Genomic DNA, 12,098 nt, shown 5'->3' on the forward strand with positions numbered 1-12,098 from the left:
GAGAGCGCGGGGCAGGGGTCCCACTGCGGGGGCTCGGAGGCCGTTCCGTGGATTGGCTTCTGACTCTGAGCGAAATGGGAAACCGTGAGAGGAGTCTGAATGAGGATCGCTTTGGCTGAGGGGGCGTGGGGCTGAGCCAGGAGACCAGTTAGGAACCTACTGCACCATCCAGGCAGAGAGAGCAGCTGGACCGGACCCAGTGGCAGCAGTGAAGACTGAGAAGTCACGGGATTCTGGATATTTGGGAGGAAGAGCCCAGTTTGCCTATGGATTCGACCTGAGATATTAGAGGGAAAACATGACCAGAGGAACACCCAAGGCTCTCTACCTGGGACTCCTGTCTCCACCTGAAGTTCTACTGTCAGCCTTTCTGTTGGGTTAAGCCATTAGAAGAGGCCTCTATGACAACACGTTCACTGGTCAGATTGTATTCTAGATACATCAATCCACCCTGGCTCACCAACTATGCTAGTGGGCTAGGCAAGCGAGGAGCATCTGAACGGATGGGAGGGGGACATGAATAAGTGAATATGGACGGAGACCTGTTTAGGAAGTCATTGCCGACTGATTGGACAAGGCAGAAAAGGGAAAAAAAAATGGCTTCTCCTGACCAATGAATTGTGGTATGCTATTAACTAAGCATTGGAAAAGGAGGGAAAAGAAACAACCCCAGGAAGTTAGAGGTGGGTCTGGAAATGGAGATTGTGAGCCCAGTTCTGGGTGGGTGACTTTAAATCAATTGTGCAAAAGCCAATAGATAAATCTCAGAAGGCATGTGAATAGCGGCGGGAGGCTCCGGCGGGCGGCTGCGCGGTGTTTCTGTGGGTTTATTTTGAAACACAATAGGCCCTCACCCTTTGAGCCAGAAAATTTAAATCAGAATATTTTGAGAGCTATTGCATTTGATTATTTTCTAGTAGGCAGAGTAACTAAGTGGCTGACATTCCAGTTCCGAGTCAACCTGCTGCCGTTGCCAGCATCCTCTCTGTACCGCTGCTCCCAACTGAAAGATAATTGATCAGATTCTGTCGCTCCCCTGCCTCAAACCCTCCAGTGGCTTTGCACGGCGCCTCTTTTTTTTTAAAAAAAAAAAAACTTTATATTTTATATTGCAGTAGAGTTGATGAACAATGTTGTGTTAGTTTCAGGTGTACAGCAAAGTGATTCAGTTACACAGGTACCTGTATCTATTCTTTTTCAAATTCTTTTCCCAATTAAGTTGCTGCAGAATACTGAGCGGAGTTCCCTGTGCTATGCAGTAGGTCCTTGCTGGTTATCCGTTTTAAATACAGCAGGGTGTACTTGTCAATCCCAAACTCCCTAACTATCCCTTCCCCCGCCCCACCCTGGTAACCATAAATTCATTCTCTAAGTCTTGTGAGTCTGTTCCTGCTTTGTAAATAAGTTCATTTGTACCACTGCTTTTAGATTCCTCGTGTACGCGATACCATCCAGGTATCATACGCTATTTCTCTTTTAAGCCACGGTAAAGATCTTCAACATTATAAAGACCTACGAGATTCAGGCCCCACCTCCCTCTCCACCTTCGCCTCACGCTTTCTTCTGCCCCCCTTGTTCACTCACAGCCTGCTTTTCTTTTCCTGGAACTCATGGAGCTTTTGTCTCTCTTAGGGCCTCCATACGTATTTTTCTTCTCTCTGCCAAGAATGTTCTTCCCTCGCATCTTCTTAAGGTCACTTCTTATTATACAGATCTTGGCTCGATGATGTAACCAGCTCAGACAGGCCTTTCTGACCACCCAGGCAAATAACAGGCCACTCCCGGCCCCAACCCATTTCCCTCTTTTCTTTTCTTTAAAGCACTCATCGCACGGATTTTCCCCCTTCACTCCAGATTTGGTCTGTTTTGTTCATCACTGTGTCCGCAGAATTCGGGAAATTATCTTTGTTGAATACACGAATTCTAATCTGAATTCCCAAGTGTAATGTACAGTCTGTCTCTACTGCGGTAAAAACCAACGCAACAGTGCTCCTCTTCGCTCTCTCTTACTTTTGCCTCAGGAGAAAGGCTGTTCTTCCACCACTGAGATGTTTTTTCTCAGCTATTTTCATGTTGGTTTATTGTTCCAGACGTCTAGTAGCAGGGAATAAAACTTAAGTGTGACACCCAGTAAACATAGTAAGAGAGCCACTATTTATCAAGGGCTTATTATGTACTGGGTGCCATATAGACATTATGCATTTAAGCCTCACAGTATCTTTATTATATAGTCTTACCCCCAGGTTAGCAGGCGTTTTCAAATAATGTCCAAATGACATATATAGGCTGCCTAATTCCAGACTATTCCCACATTTCAACTCTGATTATTCAGACCTTAGAAAAACAAACTTATCTCTCCCATGCACACCATTTTTCCCATAATTAATGTCACAGAAACAGTGCTTGAACTAGCATTACAATGAGTAAGGAAAGAAAGCAAGAAAGTATTAGGTTTGATTGCTATATCTCATGCATACTGAAGTAGCAAGTAAGAATTTTCTCTTTTAAGAGCATGGTATGTCGTTTCCGAACATTTGCAAAGTATGTTTTCTGCTCATATTAGTAACCCGAAGCCAAGGGGTTTTTTAGAATACTTATTGCTAGCTATTATGCCTTTAGCTAATACAGAAAGGTGCTTTCAACAAACACCCGTTAACTTCCGGTTTGGAAATTTCCTGAACTATAGGATTAGATTAGATAGTACTGCATCTTGGTGTGGCAGATCACAAAGTGAAACAGACCTCTCCTTGCTTTTCAGGGGGATTCTGGAGTTTGAAAGGTGTGGCTACTACAGTGCTCATCACAACTCGATTTTTAGAACTTCATAGCATTTGCTTTCTATCAGGATAAGTTCTAAAGGGAAAGAAAGAAGAAAGAAAGCGTGCTTCTTGATAATGACACTTCCGGGAAATCCTCTGGATTCCAACCTGCTCGAGGTAATGCTTCCTTGTGATTGGTATACCTATGGGCCACAGGGGTCCACATGCCTCAGAAACATTATCTTCACATTGCTTTCCTTGCCATTTTAGTGTCAAGATCAAATATCATCAAGTATTGTGACTAAATGGCAATTCCTTAGCGTTTAATCTAAACGACTGTTAAAGGAGAGAGGGGAAAATAAGCATTTATCTCACAGAGACACTGAAGAAAAGTGGAAAAAAGCCGAGACCACCAAGATTTTGCTCCATAACTATATTCCATAAGCTTACAAATATTTCCCAAAGCACTTTTCCTAGACACAGCCAACGCTCCTCAGCCCATCTGGGCGCCCATTCTCTGCCTGTTCCTTGCCCATCTCAGCACCCTTCTAGCCTCACCCTCATTAGTCCTTAGCAAGAAATTCTCTAAAAACTCTGATCTAAGGTGTGAAGGGCACGAGGTAAAGGAAGGGTTTTCTTTTTTGTTTTGTTTTTAATTTTTATTTTATATTGGAGTATAGTTTGATTTACAATGTTGTGTTCGTTTCAGGTATACAGCAAAATGATTCAGTTATCCATACGCATGTATCTATTCTTGTACAAATTCTTCTCCCATTTAGGTTATCACAGAATATTGAGCAGCGTTCCCTGTGCTATACAGTAGGTCCTAGTTGGTTATATATTTTAAATATAGTAGTGCGTACATGGCACTCCCGAACTCCCAAAGCGTTTTCTCTTTATAAACATCACTTTTAAAGTCTACATCTCCTCGAATAGGCTTCTGCTCTGCATACCCCACTCCGTGATCCGATCTCCCTGATTTTGACTCTTATGCTTCATAATTCATATGTTTAGTTGATTCAAATTTTAAAAGTGTGAGACAACTGAGTACTTAAATGGTAAGCTGTCTCAGACCAGCTACCGTATCCTCCTTTGAAGCAGCTGTAATATTTAAGCACAACATAGATGCTTAAACTAATAACAGGTTTGCATGGTTAAAGGGAATAAACACAGGATCGTATATTTATGCCCCAGATTACAGTTTTTTCCTCTCTCCCAGCACATCAGAGAAGCACAGATGTTAGTGTTTGAGGACTGCCTGTAATCATACGACCATGGGAAGCTGAACTCTGCGACGGTCCCCACTCCTTCCTTGTGGCCTGGCATCTTCACACACCCCTTCCACCCTGACAAGCATTCCAGCCACAGGTCGGAGACAGCCTAAATCATCTTGAGGCCGGACCGTGGTTAATATGCATCCCTGGACTGCAAATGGCCTTTCCGTTGCATCTACTTGTTTCCAAAGACTCATATTTCAGCTAGAGTTGGCAAGGGTTCGAAAGACCCCCTATAGCATGAGGGCTTCCGTCACAGGAGAAGGTGGAGGAAGGTTGTGCCTGGAAGGGAGCAAGGTCTGCATTCGCTTTCTCCGTGGCCTAGTGCTGACAGACCCTTCCGAGCCAGACAGGGTGCGGGCAGGGAAGTTTGCTGGGAGAGGGTGGGAGTTGCTGAAAGGGTCCCACAAGAACAGACTCCGGGCGGGCCGAAGGAAAGGCACGCTCACCATGTGTGGAGGGCAGGCGTGCCGACGTGTGTGCGGGACTTGAGTGACATGTTGAAATTAAAATCAAAACAGCATGAAAGTGCACTTTATGACAGCTAGAAAGAGCTAAGTATTGTCAAAGCCCCCGTTGAGTCATCCATCCAGAAGCTGAGATCTTGGACAGAAGGGGAGAGTTGGAGCAGGCTCCCAACTGGGTTCAGAAAAAGATCTTGACGAGGGAGAGAGTTTAGAGGGTGGTCAGAAAGCAAAGATTTAAGCAGTGTTTTACTCTCTAAGCAAGGAGGAGGGCAGGGAGAGAGAGGAGAACACTGCTTGGACTGTGAAAACCCAGAGACTTGCCAGAGGAGGGCGGGGGGTGGCTCTAAGGGGAGCCGGAGCCGCCTTCATTTCATTATCACAGAGGACCTGCTGGTTAGAGGAATGATCAGCCCCTTGGGATACAGAGGAGAAGAGGAGTATTTATGTCACGTTAAATCTGGGAAACAGAAGGAAGTCAGCTCCAGCTAATGCCTTCATTGCCCTGAGGAAGGCCTTTCTGTGCATTAAAGATTCACACATCTCCACGGACAGCTGCCAGAAGGAATTACCAGCTGCAAGAGCTGCTCAACTTCACTCCTACCCAAGTTACGTCCAGGCCAATTTCACTTCAACAGGAGTCACCAAGACACTTTGCCCATTGAGATGACCAAAGCCAATGTCTTAAACTATTTTTAAAGCACGTTGGATCACAAATGTCTCACAATACTTTACTTTACTATATTGTACCCTTTGCTAGTTCCAAGTCAATCTTTCAGACCTAAGGAACAGAAGAGACGAACTCAGTTACAACGTAAACCATCGGAGCTGAACCTCGGACGCAACCATGGCGTAACACTAACTTATTCAATGGATGTTTATTGAGCACCAATATTAATGCATTTCATTGCTGCTAAGATGCACATTTTTCACAGCCTAGGGATGCATCTTACAGGAGACTGTGTCAATTTTATTGACAGCATTTCTTCTCTCTTAATGGTACATTAAAAAAGGGTGTGTTTCAAAAGCATCTTAGATTTGATGAAACAGGGACTCATCAATCTGATTAAAGTTGCAGTTCAAACCTTGCCTTCTCTGACAGGCTTCCTGGAGCACCAGTCTACGGTGGCCCATCCCCTACCCTGATTCTCTCCGCTTGCTGATCGTATCACTATGGAGACCGTGGCTCTTGTATTCACTGCTATTCCTAGAGCAGCGTCAGGCACCATTCCAGGGATAGTAGGTTCTCAATAGATGACCCTGGAATGAACAAAAGTTGCCATTTATTGAGCAATCACTACACGTCAGACCCTGAACTAAATGCTCGTCAGAGAAAAATAATCTCATTTATTCCTAGCAATTGAGAGGTCATTCTCATTACTGACTTTAAAGATGGGGCAGCAGGTAAAGTGGAGAAGCCCAGTCTAGATGTCAGCTCAGCCTGACTTCAAATCCAGACACATCGGTGCCATGCTCTACTGTGTATCACATGCAAAGCCTGGAAATGGGGCTGATTCTGCGAGTGGCCCAAAGAGGTGAGGTAGGATCTCTGAAGCTACAGAGAAGAATAAGACTGTTCCCCCAAACTTGAAAGGTAATATTTGTCCACTGGGGATCACCACACTTCTCTGTCCTTCTACATGCTTCACGTGTAAGGTCCTGCGTTAATATGGAGCTGCAGGGGCCCATATTTCTTCCCAATAAGATCAGGAGAGGCTCCACGAAAGAGATGTATATTTAAACTTTGTGTGGACGGATCCCAGCATTGGTGAGAGACAGCACAGCCCATATAGGGCTCTGTGAGTTATCCTGAGTGAGAGAGACATAGAGTATACCTGGGAAGGTGCTAGGAGAAAAGCGAGCATGAAGGTCTTGGGTACCATCCTGGGGTGTTTGAACTTCATTTCATATGATCGATGATCTTCGTCAATGACCCGTTTCAGTGTGGACTTTATTCCATCCCAGCTGAGCTTCTCTCCCTGTCCTGCATCTCACTCAAGGATGAGTGTTGAAATTTGGTGCTGTCAGTCCTATGTCAACTGATCGCTATGTCTAACAGAGACCTCTAAGCCCAGTGTAAAGAGAAAATAAAGAAGAGTCACTGGAAAAAACAGTAACACAGGAGATTTGATTATAAGTCAGTCTATAGCGAGTCAGCTTAGATAGAGCCTATGAAATTTATCATCTGGGGGCTCCACAAAAATACTAAAGGATATCACAGACAATATTTCATTTAGGACACAGTTGGCAAACTATGGCTGCCATGTTTTTTTCTTTTTTTGGTTTACTAACATTTATTTAGATTTCCAGTGAAAAGACTGTTTTGTATGGCTTTCAAGCAAAGATCGGTTTTTACTTTTTTTTTTTTTTTTTTTTTTTTTTTTTTTTTTTTTGCGGTACACGGGCCTCTCACTGCTGTGGCCTCTCCCGTTGCGGAGCACAGGCTCCGGACGTGCAGGCTCAGCGGCCATGGCTCACGGGCCCAGGGGATCCTCCCGGACCGGGGCACGAACCCGTGTCCCCTACATCGGCAGGCGGACTCTCAACCACTGCGCCACCAGGGAAGCCCCGGTCTTTACATTTTTAAAGGGTTTATGTAAACAACCAATCCCCCCTTCTACAAATCAAAGAATATACGACAGGTATGTACATGGCCCACAAAGCCTAAAATACTTCCATCTGGCTCTTTACAGGAAAAGGTTCACCACCCCCTGATCTAGAACTTCTCATCGTCCTCCTCCATTTCTGTTCAGAGTCAGGGCATTTAAGTCAGTGCTTAATGGCACTGGACACGGAGTGGACAATGGTAAGATCTATTTGCCACTTCAAACATTAGATTTATTGATTCCTTTTATGAAAATTCTAAAGTTTCAGCGATTATTACACTCACACACGTTTCAGCTTTGTCTTTGATCTTTTTAAAAGATGTCCTGCTCACACTTGAAGGCTTACTAGCTTTTGGCCAAATGCTGCAATGGTTTGATCTTCTTAATGCTGCTGATAAGTGGCTTCTGTAGGCTCAACAGCACCCTGGTCATTAAAGCTTACCCGAAGAGCTTTCTTAATTAAAGACATCAGTTTAGTACATCAAGGGGGGGCGTAGCTGGAATCTTTTAAAAACATAGCCTAACATGAACACTCTTGAAGTTGCCCTTCCTCCAGGATTCCTCCTCCAGGATGGGAAGGGGGAAAGAAGAGGAGGGTTAGGGATTGTTCGGATCCATGAATGCAGCCTACTTTTGCTTTCCATCAAACAGTAATTCAATATTTACCAAAAGGAGATGTTTAGGTTTAGAGATTTGTACATGGCTTGTAGCTCAGCAGAGAAACATTTCTGGGTAACTTTGTGTATAGAGATTGGAAATATACTGAGACATGACTCGAACATGAAAACTACGCTAGAACTACAGGCAACTTCTAGTCACTGGGACGGGGGTCACCCAAGCATCCGTGAAGTTGTTCTGCAGCATCTGGATGACCTGCGGCCTAGTTACTTTAACAGCAAACCCAGGCCCCCTCACTAGCATGTCCAGCCTATATTTCTATCATCTCTGCTAAAGCATCTGTTGCTTTTCATCAGCGTGAGCAATAAGCAGCAGAGCATGTAGCCATCTCTTGATTACTTGAAAGCGGGCCCTGCAGTTAGTAAGTTCTCCTCGGCACAGACGCCCATGGCTCTGAACGCCCAACTGGCTTGGGGTCAGCTCTTCATTTTATAAAGCAAGATTGATGCAGGCTGTCATGAAACGTTAATATTTGAGATGCCTGCCAAACACAAGCACTAGGCTGCTTAGGGTCTTTGTCTAGAAGATGTTTCTATTCCCATCCCTGCTTGAGCACATGAACATTTTGCTTTGGAAACTATGTTCTTTTTTAAGTCAAAAGAGGCAAGAGATTTTTTTCTTAAAGAGTGAACCATTACATTTAATTTAAAATATGTCCCCATGCCACCACCATTTCTAGGTAGTGAAGTTCAGGAGTAAGAGAAGTGAACCTGGGTTAAACCACAGCTTTGCCCGTTGAGAGCTGCGCAACTGCCAACAAAATCACCCACTCCTGGGACTTGGTTTATCAACAGTAATCATCTTGGAAGCACACAGTGCACCCACCACTTACTGCAGATTAATTTGTTAATAATCATCAATGCTCAGCACCGTTCAAGAGGGAAGGGTCACTACTTCCTAAATTTACAGAGGAAGGAATGAGCAAAGGTGAGATAATCCGGAGAGAATGATCAACTATGACTGCTACATTTTCTCCATTATAAAATAATCCATGTCTAAATAACTTCCTTAGAGGGGTCAAGGTCGCACTGCTGTTGAGCTGCAGAGGCAAACTTCATACACAGGTCAGCTAGTTCCAGAGCACTTGTTCTTAACCACTAGAGCTTTCACACATCTTTAAGATGTACGGGCTTGGCTGGCTCATCCAAGATGCATCTAGCTTTACTGTTCCATGGATATAATCTCACCTGCATGAGGATTCACAGATGGCAGCTGTTCGAAAGACCAACTACCCGCAAAGGGGGAGGGAAGAGAAATCCGTACAAAGTGGATTGCAGCCTTTAAAAATCAGAGCATAGATTCAGGAATTGCTTTATAGTTTACTAAGGGCTCAAAAGATTTAGTGCTACTCAAGCATTTCCTGTGTTTATGTGTCAGACTACAAACCATTAAATCACTTAAAAAATCATAGCCTCAAAAAGGAGGAGAACAAGACAGCACTGGTTATTCTTTCTTCTGAACACTTACTTGGCCACTTCCTATCCATTTGTTAAAAAATGATCATTTAATCTTTTTGAAGCACAGACTGAGTCTCCCAGGGAAATATTTAAGCTTGTATTTGGTAACATCGTCCATGTTAAAGTCACAGAAGGAAGCTGGTGCCCATGGTGAGGATGGAGATGAGCAGGAAAAAAACCATCAAGGGAAGCAGGATTCAGGCATGGGTCTGACTGCCAGGTAACCGTTTCTCACTGCGCCTTGCCCTTCAGTGGAAAGCTTCAGGGAGAGCTATACCAGGGAAAAGGAAGGTCATGCAGTGACAGCTGTTGATGACCTTATGAGGATGACGCCAATGAGGAAGGAGAACTCTGGGGAAAACGTTTCTTCGGGGGCGTTGGTGGCTTAGACACCAGGTTTCAAACAGGACCAAAAGCAAAGTGAGGAATTGGGAAGTCAGACTCAAAGATGGTAAAGGACCATAATATCAAACCATCACTTTTGTATCTAAATCTTAAATACAGTGGACCAAACAAGCACTACGGGGTGGGAGTGGTGCGGTGAGGAGCGAGCCTGAAGCTTTAGAAACTCCCTGGTTCCTCCATCACTGCACAAGGAAGAAGCCAAGGCCACCAGAGGAGGACCGCTTGCTCAGCTCTGACTTGGCAAACATGAAATTAGAATGGAGTTTCTTATTCCCAGACACGATAAGCCTGGAAATGTTTTAATAGCGTTTAATCAAAATCCAAAGTCCATAAATTCTTTAAAAGTATACAGAAACGGAGCGGCCCGGAGACGCTGATTTTAACACTTGATAACTCTGTTTATAGCATTACATGATCTCTCTAGGCCTGGAATTCTGTTCGAAGACGAATCTGACCCAGAGTCAACATGCTGGTCTCCTGGTTTAAATACGAAAACACAAGGAAGTTCTGTACCCAGTCGTCGGAAAACCCCCAAACCAACTCTCTCTCTGCGATCGACCTTGTCTTCCGCGATGCCTGCTGCAAACAGCCTTCCCCCGGACTCACCCTCTACAATTTCAAAACTATGTGCAGTAGCCTTGGCCACCTGAGGGTGGTACAAAGGGAGGGTTAAGGACCAGAACTTAATGAAATACCGGCTCTACAAACAAGACTCCACCAGAGCGTTTAAAAAGTCATCCACCTCATTGTTTCCCAGGAACAGAATGAAATGCCACAGCTTAACGACTTTTCCCGATTAGAACCTTCCTAGGCTTCTGATTTAAGAACCAAAGTCTCACCAGAGGACACAAAGCGCGGGTGGGGGGTGGGGGGAGGGGAGGTGCTGTGGGCATCACCGCAGACCCTGGCTGTCCTCCGAGGCCAGGAAGGTCGGCAGAGTCCCCGTGGACCAGGTGTTACATCGACCCCGTGATGGACGGGACACCGGCTTTCGACACCGCACCCCCGCCCCCCCCCCCCGAGGGGACGTATTTGCAGAGCTGGGACACCAAGGCTAGATGTACAAAGGCAGAGATCCTGCCAGCCAAACGCGCCACAGAGCCCCGGCCTCCGACTCCCACCGCGGTTCGCCGCTCCTGGGGGCCCAGGCGCCCGGGCCCGGTGGTGGGGAGCTGACCGAGAGCGGCGGGCGCTCGGGTCCCGTTTTCCGACTGTGCCGTTTGGGCTGTGAGGGTTGGGTTGGTAACGCTCCTGCGCGCACTAAGGAGCCCCTTTTCCGCCGCAGCAGCCGGTGGAGGGACGGGAGAGCCAGGGACTCAGGGACCGGGGCTCGGGGACGCGGAGCCCGGAGCCGGGCGGCGGCGGCGGCGGCGGCGGCGGGTCGCCCCCTCAGGACGGCGGCGGGCAGGGGCGGGCCCAGGTCCCGGCGGCGGGGCGCTCCCCCGACCCCGCCGGCCCCCACCCGCGAGGATGGGCGCGGGGGACAGGAACCCGGTACCGCGCTCCGCTCGCCTCCACCTGCGGATCTGGGGCGCCGGGCCGAGGGTGCCCCGGGCCCCTTCCCCTTCCCCGGGGTTCCCGGCCGAGCGGTCCCGTCCCTGGAAAAGGAGCCGGTGTCCAGCGAAGCGGGCGCTTACCCGGGTAGAGGCGGCTCCCGGCGCGGGCCGCCCTCGCACGTCGGCCCGGGAAGGTGCGGCTGCGCTGCGCTGCGCCGGCTCCGGCGCCCGCCGAGCGCCCTGCACCGCCGCTCCGGCTCGGACTTCCTCTTCCTCGGGCTCGGCCCCGCCGCTCGGCCGCGCTCCCCGCTCGGCGGCCGCGCCCCGACCCGCCCCTCCCGGCGCAGGGATGCGGGCCCCGCCGCCGCGAGAGCGGATCTGCGGTGCCTCCTCCCCTCTGCCCGGGCGAGAACGGTGGGGAGGTGGAGGGCGAGAGAGAAGGAGAAAGAGATTAAGCACTTGGACTTGTCTCTGGAGCGTTGCCAAAGAGAGCAGTCAAATTACAGCCCCCGGGGGGGAAAAAAAATTACACACACACAAAAAAATCCCTGCTACTGTTTTCGTAGACACATGACTTTTCTTCATGTTCCGGGACCCTCAGGTTTAGCTTTCTCTTAGACGTGATAGTTTCCCATATAATTTTGTAGAAATAATACCCCGAATGATTAATTCGACATTTTAGTAGTAACACAGAAGCTCTGTGGTAATAATATGTACAAAGAGGGAGGAAGCTCACTGTTTTTCAGGCGTCATTACCCTAATGACCTCAGTTAATGTACCAACTAACCTTTGCTTAGAGAAAGTAAAAGTGGAAAAGGAGGCAAAGAAGACTGGTCTTTGAAATAGCCAGATACGTGTTTAAAGGCACCAGCTGTGTGTGCAGTGAGATGATGACCTGAGTCGAAGGTGCCTAAGATGAACGTCAAAGGCACGCAAAGTGATTTCTCAGCACTTACCTC

General features: G+C 47.1%; 1 protein-coding gene across 1 annotated transcript in view; it reads right to left on the bottom strand.

Moving 5' to 3' along the window:
- The window catches only part of PLEKHG1 (pleckstrin homology and RhoGEF domain containing G1), a 223,496-nt gene extending 211,815 nt beyond the window's left edge, over window positions 1–11,681 (bottom strand). Inside the window, exon 1 of the mRNA XM_082855515.1 lies at window positions 11,281–11,681. The gene's annotated coding sequence lies outside the window, so the exon portion shown is untranslated. The remainder of the gene's footprint in view (window positions 1–11,280) is intronic.
- Between the last annotated feature and the right edge of the window lie 417 nt (window positions 11,682–12,098).

Source organism: Leucopleurus acutus (assembly GCF_964270905.1).
Source record: "Leucopleurus acutus genome assembly, chromosome: 15".
Classification (NCBI taxonomy): Eukaryota; Metazoa; Chordata; class Mammalia; order Artiodactyla; family Delphinidae; genus Leucopleurus; species Leucopleurus acutus.